Genomic DNA, 9692 nt, shown 5'->3' with positions numbered 1-9692 from the left:
ACTCCTTTAACCGTTCCATTCTTTGGGAAATATAAAGGTCAGGGAGTTGGAATGGGAATTGTTTTGACCAGATTGCCTTTAGAGGCAAGAACTTTGCGATGTTGTGACATGGGTGACTTGCGCCACCCATGAAAGTTCAATTTTTTTTCAGTGGGAATTATATTTGCATATGCAGGAGATATAATCAGTAAACACCTCTAAATTGTCAGTTCTGATTTTTCCAAATCTATTGACACTTCTAAAAAACTGGAAGTTTTATTTCGGATGAATAAAACATTGGGACAATTCAGTCAATCTTTCATTTTTCTTCCAAATATGTTGCTTTAAGTAAATACAGCTTAAGAATCTCCCAAACATATTGTTACCTTGTTACTGTGTACTGTAAACGCAACAGACGGGTTAAAGCCCAAGTTTAACCGCGACCATGTATTTCCTTTGTTTTGTATATTTAGATCAGAAGCTTAACATGGCTTTAACATATTTTCTTTGTGGTTTAATTTCCTTTGTGATTTTTTTCTTTTAATTTAATGGGAGTATAAAAATGTCCCAAGGACTGAAAAAAAATTGCAGCTCATTTTTAATATAGGCACTAAGAGGTAATCTGTTAGTTTGCCTTTGGATCAAGATTAAACTTTAAGGATCAATTTGGGTAAAAAATGCAACAGTGAGACGTTTACATTTTCTTAACAAAACACAGGGGACTGTACTTATATGGTATTCTTTCACACCCCTTCGGGTCTAAGTCTTATAAAAAACAAGGGATGAGAAAATATGGGCTCCACAGTGACTCTCGGTGTATCTCCAGTGTGTACCTCCCTAGAGATGCCCACGAGGTGCCTCCATGCAGCACCACCCACCAGTTCATAATGGCTCCCTGGAGATGTGGAGGGATTCCTGGACATATGAAGAAGGAAAGGCAAGCTCAGCCATCAGGGCAGCACCCCAGGACCACCGTGAGCTTCATAGCAGTGCAAAGGCTGATGTGGATTCAGCTTCTAAGTGTTAAAGCTGCAAAGCGGTTTTTCATTTCAAATTTACTATCCAGTCTATGAATGTATGCTTGCTTCTGGCTCTTCATGCAGTTTACACTGTGATAGCGAACAGGTCTGTTTTAATGGTGTGTGTAATTCTCATTTCTCAGTAAAGGTGTTGAAATGTTTGTTTCTTAAAAGAGATGGTATAGTAAGTAGCAGAATTATATTATCTTATACTTTGGCCTTCCTGAATCATAATTTATTTAAATTCTAAAATGCATCCCTAGTAGAATATCCTTTGATTTTACCGAGGACTTAATACAACCTTAACACCTGAATAAATTTAGAGTTCTTTTGATCAAAATGAAATCACTGAAAATCCAACAGTTACCAGACAACTGTTAATAGTTTTAACAACCTCTTGCAGTTGCTCAGAGGGAGGAAAATGCAGTCCATTTCAGATCCTTATATAAAACACAGTGAATTACAATGGGAACAATAGTTTAACTAAAATCAAGGGGAGGCCTGTTTATTTTAAAAGGACTAGAAATTTAAGAATCCTCCAAAAAATTAATCAAAAAAAAGCAATGTTTTTATTCCAATTCATATTACCATTATGATTGAAAAACATGTTTTGAAATGACATGGAAAAGTGTCTTTCCAAGAGCATTTATTATTTGAATCCAAAGGGCAATTTTTCTAAAATGTAATGAAAGTCAATATTAAATTAATAGAGAAAATAAATATACCCAAGCAATTTTAAACATTCCCTGTCTTTTTCTAAGAGGATGTAGGGTATTTATGAAAAATAATAATAATCTTTAAAGGAATATTATTCTAAAAATATACAAAATTGTTAAACAAAATTAAATTATTTCAATTTTAATATTAATAAAGCTTTCATAAATTCTTATTCCCTTCACACAAATTATAATCACAGTACCACTTACCTCATTTGTGAAGATGTGTTTTGTTATGTAAACAGTTAATCACATACAAGCATGATTATGCAGATTCAGTTCACAATGCTTAAGATTAACCATGCTGGTTTTAATAAAAATATTTCCCAAATAAACTCTTATTTATGCACTTTTTTTTCATGAAACATGTTTCCACTACTTTCAAAGGTCTGGTAATCGTTCATGCAAATGAAAAAAAAGTATGTTTTCCATACATGCATAAGTTGTTCCACAAACATCTGGTAACGAAACTTTGAAAGCTGCTAGATTCTGAGCCAGCCCAGGTGTTCACTACGCCGTCTCTAAAACTCAGCAATTGCCTGCAGTAATTTGTTGCGACTCGTATTGGCATTTTTACGGTTATGATGAGGCAAAGGGCGATGACATCATGTGCTAACGTTACGAAGGTGCTGTGCATTCAGTGTGAAAATTCCATCAATGAATGATTGTTACTGAAATGGACTACGCTGGTGGCCATTGCATTTTGCCAACTGAAACATCTGGGCACAAAGTTAGCAGTGGCACACCTTGTAAACAACTTAATTGAAATTAATTGCCAGAACTTTGCAGCACCGTCAGTAGTTTATAAGTACCATTTATTAGTCTACTGTAATGTTTAAGGATTAAGAATCTTCTGTTCTTAGATTCTGTTATAGCAGCTTGTGACGAAATTGATGAGAAGTATAGAGAATACATGATGAAGCAGCAGGACCACAAAGAGGTAAAAAAAAAAAAAAGCAAGAAAACATGCTACATCTTAAACCTTCTTTCACTGATAAAAATGTTTTCTTCACAGAAATAGTTTTAAAATCAATGTACAAAGTGGTTTTAAAAAAGAGGACAGTTGAATAACTAAATATAGAGGTCTATAGGAAATATCTAGTATTTTGCTCATGTTGTAAATGCCGAGTGCTTATTGTGTTGATTAAAACATTTGAAATTATCATATATTATAAAACCACATATATGAAGAGATTAAGGGACTGGTCTGTGGAAAACCTAGGAGACTCATTAGGAGATACGGGTCCTGTTTTTGCTTTACATGCTCTTAAGCCTTTTGAATAATTTTTTACCTAGTTCCTTTATACCTAGTAAATCCAGAGAAAGATAATCTAAAAGGTACTATAGGAACGCTGTAGTCAACACAAGCAAACTGCTGTGTGTCAAACATAGCACTGCCCAGCCCTTAGAAGCTGTTCAAATATATTAATGTCATTCCTTGCTTCTTCCATTATTAGCTCCTCCTTCCTTTGGATTTTTGCAAATGTAAGGTTTGCAAATGAAAAGTTTTACGTATGTAAAGATATTAAATGTTGATATTTTAAAATTAACTTGAAACAATGGAAACCTACTAAGTATACTAAAGTTTATACTTGCCTTGAAATACTACAGCCCTAGTTTAAACTTCCATAATGCACTCAATATTTCTGAAAGTTTTATGAAAACCCTATTGAAAAAAAAAACGATTATTTGTTCCAAATCCTCAGCATAAAGACCTGTATGACTAATTTCTTTTAGAGTTTAGTACTGGGAAGAGGTTTTTCTAACAACATGACTCTTTTTATTAAGAAAGAAAACTTGTGTAACTTGTATAATTCTTTTTTTTTTTTTTTTTTTGGCTTGGCTACTAAGAATGTTAAGCTAATTTTTTTTGTTAAATCATTAGCTGTCCTGAGGCCAGGCTTTCTAGGTTCCACCAAATTGCTTTTTCTGCCCTTTCCTCTGATATATTTCTTGGCTTTTGTACTTTTACGCTTGCTTTAATAATCAGTTATATCTGTTTCCTATGTAAATTAAAATAGATAGGGTTTAAATAAAAAATTCTCTAGAATACATAGCACTAACAACTGGCGTTCTTCAATATAAAATATTTATGATTCAAAGAATCTATTCTTCCTAGAAAAAAAGAAAAAGTTTTTTTTTTTTTTAACTGTAGGATATTTCATATCTGGATTTCTTTGCTGTTGTTCCTTATAGCTCACCATAGCAAAAATAACACTTTATAACAACAATGCTTCTCTTGTTTTTGATCACAGAGGCCCTTATGTTCACAAATGAGCTTTTGATATAACAATACAACCTAGCTGTTACAGAAAAAGGATTTTATTTCTTTTCCTAAACAGAAAAAAAAACTGAATCTCTATATCCCTTCATAAAAGTGAACATAGTGCTTTGTCATAATGTATACATTGTTCAGGCAAAGTGAGTTTAATGTGCTATCCAAATAAGAAAAAATTCTATTTAATCTTGCTTTTGTCAGAAGCAAGCATGGAGAGTATGGGCAAAGATGTGGCTTTAACTTATGGTTTTAATCTTAAACATTTGAATCCCTGTAAGTTTCCTTGAGGTTAATACTGTAATGGTATCAGATCAAATTAAATAGAATGGTGAATATGTGGGAGGAATGGCAGACAATTAAGAGAGCCATATAAAATCAGTGATAGTTACTTTTTAATCATATTTCTACCCAGCTGTTTTTAACTACTTATGAATACATTTTACAATAAAAATATATACATACTTTGGAGATGCATATAAAGCTGTATGATTTTAGAATATATATAATTTAAGGAATAAAGTAAGTTTTGGTTGTTGAGGATCTTGCTGTTAATAACAACAGCTCTAAAAGTGCCTCAAGGAGAAAAAATGAGTCAGGGATTTTGCTAATGATTTGCAGAATTGACATACAATTGGTGAAAATTGTCAGGAGGCAGTCCTGAGTGATACTAGAAATAACGAACAGGATGTGATACAAATACTGAAGCAGGTGTAAGCCAAACTAAGTAAAAAGTCTTAACTCTTTATTCGATAAAGCATTTTTTTCTTGGAATATTTTTCCATTGTTTATTTCACACAATGTAGTTGGACACATATGAATAGAAAGGATGTAGAGGACAAGTGAGAGAGTGAGTTCTTTATCTTTTTCTGAATCTAAAGCAGTTACAATGGCCTTGAGAAGGTCGTATAAAGATGGGGGAGTAAAAACATTAGTAAAAAGCTGGCTACTGATTGTGATGCCCTGTTCTGTCATTCAACTAATTTCGGAGCTGGGCTGCTAATGGAGAGGTCAGTAGTTTGAATCTACTAGCTGGGGCAGCTCTACTGTGTCTTGTAGGGATGCTATGAGTCAGAACTGACTTGACGGCAATGGGGTTGGTTTGGTTTTTATTATGCATCGGGCACTCTGCCAGGCTTTGGGGATACAGAGGCCATTAAGGCTATTGCCGTATCCTGGAATTAATGCTCATAATAATGATCCTGAGTTATTGGGAAAAAGTTAAATTAAATTAGTTACATTTTGTTTTTAAAGACAGGGACATACAGAGATAGCAAAGTTGAACTATAGTGTTGGAATTCAGAGTTATGGCGTTCTACTCTACCCTATAGGGTAGCTATGAGTTGGAATCCACTTGCTGGCAATGAGTTTTCTGGTGAAGATGGGGGATGGGTAGTAAAAAGGGGCTTCTAAGATTCTGGTAGTGTTTGTTTCATGATCTGTGTGTTGGTTACAGCAGTGCATTCCCTTTATGGGTATTCATTGAGCTGCATGCCTATGATTTGTGCACACTTCTGAATTTATACTTCAATAAAAATTTACATAAAATTGAAAAGAAATAAAACAGGGAAGTATTTAATATCTATTTAAAAGACAAGTTCTGCTTTCAGGGCTTCCAACTGGTTCTTTAGATTTGAACCCCTGCTGAGAAATTGCATTTCCACCCCAGATACACTGAATCAAAATCCACATTTTAACAAGATCTCCAGGTGATTCTTATGTATAACTTCCTGGAAACTTGTAAGAAATGCAAATTCTCAGCAGGGAACTTGTTAGAAATGAAAATTTTCAACAGGGGTTCAAACCGGGCCGATTCAGTTCAAAGCCCTACTTGCTTTTCTTTTTTCAACCAAGCTTCTCCTCTGAAAAGTAGAATATATTCACTGTTTCTGCTTCCTCTGCCTTTATTACTTCTCTATCCACTACAACATTTCAATAGATTCCGCACAACAGTCCAATGATCCTGCTCTGTATAAGATTGCTAATGGCAGAATTACCACCTCCCATTAAAAAGAAAACAACAACGACAAAAGAAACCATTGTCAGCTGAGTCAATTCCGACTTATAGTGACCCTATAGGACAGAGTAGAACTGCCTCATAGGGTTTCCAAGTCTGTAAATCTTTACCAGAAGCATATTGCCACATCTTACTCCCACAGAGCAGCTGGTGGGTTCAAACTGCTGACCTTTCACTTAGCAGCTGAGTGCTTAACCACTGCATCACTAGGGCTCCTTCTTCCTCCCATGATGACTCATTCATTAATCTTTACCTCCTGTGATCATTCTGGTCCTTTTGACTCTTTGGCCATTCTTTCTTTTTTAAAACTTTTTCCTAGTTTGGCTTTTGTGACACCACATACTCCTGGTTCTAATTATGACAGTTCCTTCTCAGTCTCCTTCACTAGGTTTTCTACTTCTAATATTCTCCATTACTCCTTAAATATTGAACTTATAATCTTTTCTATACCTCCTTCCTGGTGAATCCTATAGTATATAGTCTATTGACAATGAGCAAATTCATAGCTCCACTTCAAACCTAAGATCCAGTTCCATATTTCCAATTGTCTACTAGGCATTTCCACCTGTTTTGCTATAAATATCTTAAACTCTGTAAGTTCTGATCTGAAATTATTGTCTAAACTCCAGAAACCTGATTTCCCTCCTTTATTTCCTGTCTCAGTTATCAATGCATCCTTAACCCACTCATCCAAGATAGATATTTTTGAATGATTCTCCATTGTTTCTTTTCTCCCTCATCCTGCAAATAGATAAATCACCATGTTTGTAATAAAAATTAAAAAAACAAAACATTGCTGTTGAGTTAATTCCAACTCATAGTGACCCTATAGGACAGAGTAGAGCTGCTTCATAGGGTTTTCAAGGAGGCTGGTGGATTGGAACTGCTGATCTTTTGGTTAGCAGCTGAACTCTTAACCACTGTGCTACCAGTAATAGTACAATTAAATATCTTTCAGTTTACCGTTCTTAACAATTCTAGTGAATTCACCTTAGTTTGGGGACCCTCATTGTCTCTCTCCCCCCAGAACATTTTAATAGACCCATAAATGGGTCCCCTGCCTAAAATTTGGACATCCCTTTTACCTATTTTTCACATTGCTGTTGGAGGTGCCCCATTGCTGTATGTCACACTATTCAAAGGGAAAATCCTGATGAGATGGCAACATGAGCACAGCCGTCTCACTCTAGTAACCTCTTCCACTTGAAATGCAGAAATGGTTGAAACCCAGCATCAGCACTGGGACCTAGGGAAGGGTAGCATTCACCTGTAATAACATTCAAGGAATTTCTATTGGTTGCAGTGCAAATGAGGCCACATTGAAGGAAAATGACATCTTGTATATATTTTGAGTAAAATTCAAGAAACCTGATCTCTATGAAATAACTGAGGAAGGATCAGAGAGCAAGACCATAAATTGAGACAAAGTGAAGAAACCTAAAAAAATAATAAGACAAAATTAAAAAGTGGTTAAATGAGATCAAGACTTCTGCTCAAAAGAGGCCTGTGTGCAACTTTCTTGGGTTATTCTACATTCAGGTCCTTCTGACACCAGCCACCTCCACCATTCTACTTAAAGTCGTGTACTTGAGGGTACCAGTAGAGAAGCCAGTGCCATGGCCACCCTGGTCTGCAAGATTGGCCCCCTGGGTTTGTCTCCAAAAAAGGGTCTAAGGATTATGGTGAAACTGACGATTCAGAACAGACAGTCCCAGGTTGAGGTGGTACCTTCTGCCTCTACCCTGATCATCAAAGCCCTCAAGGGACTACCCAGAGACAAAAAAAAGCAGAAAAAATATTAAGTGGAGTGGAAATATCACTTTTGATGAGATTGTCAACATTGCTGGACAGATGTGGCACCAATCTTTAGCCAAAGAACTCTCTGAAACTATTGAAGAGACCCTGGAGACTGCCTAGTCTACGGGTTGCAAAGTTGATGGTCTCTACCCTCATAACATCATAGATGACATCAACAGTGGTGCAGTGGAATGTCCAGCTAGCTAAGAGCTACAAAAGAAAATATTTCGATAAAGGATTGATAACCAAAAAAAAAAAAAAAAAAAGTAGTTGAAGGGGAAAATAGAAGATTTAATAAACTAAAAATGCAATGAGATTTCTTTTAAGTCTCCATAAGCAGCGATATTGCAGAAAATAAAATTAGAATTCAGGAAAAAAAAAGATAGGGAAATAAAAGGAATGGGAAAGATAGAGGAAAGATTTCTATTTTTTGCTACTTTAAGTAAGAATGCAAAGATCATCTTTGGATACAAATCTTTGCATGTTACTTGCTTATTCCTTAGGATAAATTTCTAATTTTGAAAATACTGGGTCATAAGGTACACACTTAAAAAAATTTTAAGCTTTGTTATCAAATTATCTTATAAAATGATTACATAAATTTATTCTTTTACCAACAGTGACTAAAACACATATTGCCTCGTATCCAGTCTCATATGACTATAATAAATCTTTTTAGTATTTGTCTTCTTAAACTGTTTTAGATTTTATTAATGGTTATCTTTAAGCTTTGAAAATATTTTATGTTAGGTGTCTCTTCCATAAAAAAGTTTTTAATTTGCATTAGGTTTACATTAGTAGTTGCAACAAATATTTAAATTTAACCCTACATTCAACCGTCTTTGACACCCATCGCAATTTTTTTTTTTTACTATTATAATGGATTGAATTTCTCCTGCTTTCTGCTAAATATATCTCCATCTGTCTAAATCTGCAGTGGGGTCTCATTTTGATATCACAGTGCTGGTTATTCTCATGCCAAAAATCTACACCCAAGTTTTGTTTCCTTTACCAGAAGGATGAAGAAGTAGAGAGGAATGGTAGACATTTGAGCCCACAATGCACCTTAGTGATTTCATGGAAGGACTTGGAAAATGTGAAGATGATGTAGGGTGTTATGGATTGAACTGTACTCCCCAAACATATGTGTTGAAATCCTAACCCTTGCACCTGTAAATATGACCCTGTTTGGAAATAGGGAGTTTCTTTTGTTACGTTAATGAGGTCATACCAGAGTCAGGTGGATCCTAAACCTAATCTCTTCTGAGTTGTAAAAAGAGCAGAATAGACACAGAGACACACAGGGTGAAGACTGCTGACAAGGAATGTCAAAGAGCACCATGAAACACCAAGGAACTCACAGGGCTAATGACAAGGAAGGACCTCCTAAACTGTGAAAAAATAAGTTACTGTTCTTTAGAACTACCCACTTGTGGTATTTCTGTTAGGGCAGCACTAGATAACTAAGACAATTATCATGTCTCCTTTCTTTTATTGTTTATCTTATCTCTTATTGTTTATTTTGATGCATCCTGACATTGGGCTGGAGTACATTTTTGAGATGTACTTACATCTTAATTGTTCATTAAGGAGATTTGGGTGATTTAATTTCTGAGCCCCAGCATATATGAGAATGTCTTTCTGTTGGCTTCATATGTAGACAAATTATAGTTGAGTTTAGAACTCTTGGGTAATAAAACTTTCTCTCAAAAGGATATATTGTTTTCTCTCATTTAATGTTATAGTCAAGCCCAAGGCCAGTCTGATTCTTACTACTTTAGAGGCAATCTGTGTTTTTTTATTGGAATGCTGTAGACTTTTTTTTCCTCTATTTATGGAAAATTTGAAATTTTCATCCAAATATATCTAAGTATTGATTTTTTTGCATT

The 9692-nt window shown here is 35.0% G+C and overlaps 1 pseudogene; it reads left to right on the top strand.

The window, feature by feature from the left end:
- The first annotated feature begins 841 nt into the window (after window positions 1-841).
- On the top strand, window positions 842-8010 carry LOC111751980 (large ribosomal subunit protein uL11-like; annotated as a pseudogene).
- The last annotated feature ends 1682 nt before the right edge of the window (window positions 8011-9692 follow it).

Source organism: Loxodonta africana, chromosome 4 (genome assembly GCF_030014295.1).
Source record: "Loxodonta africana isolate mLoxAfr1 chromosome 4, mLoxAfr1.hap2, whole genome shotgun sequence".
Taxonomy (NCBI): Eukaryota; Metazoa; Chordata; class Mammalia; order Proboscidea; family Elephantidae; genus Loxodonta; species Loxodonta africana.
This window is presented reverse-complemented; position numbering and strand designations above follow the sequence as displayed.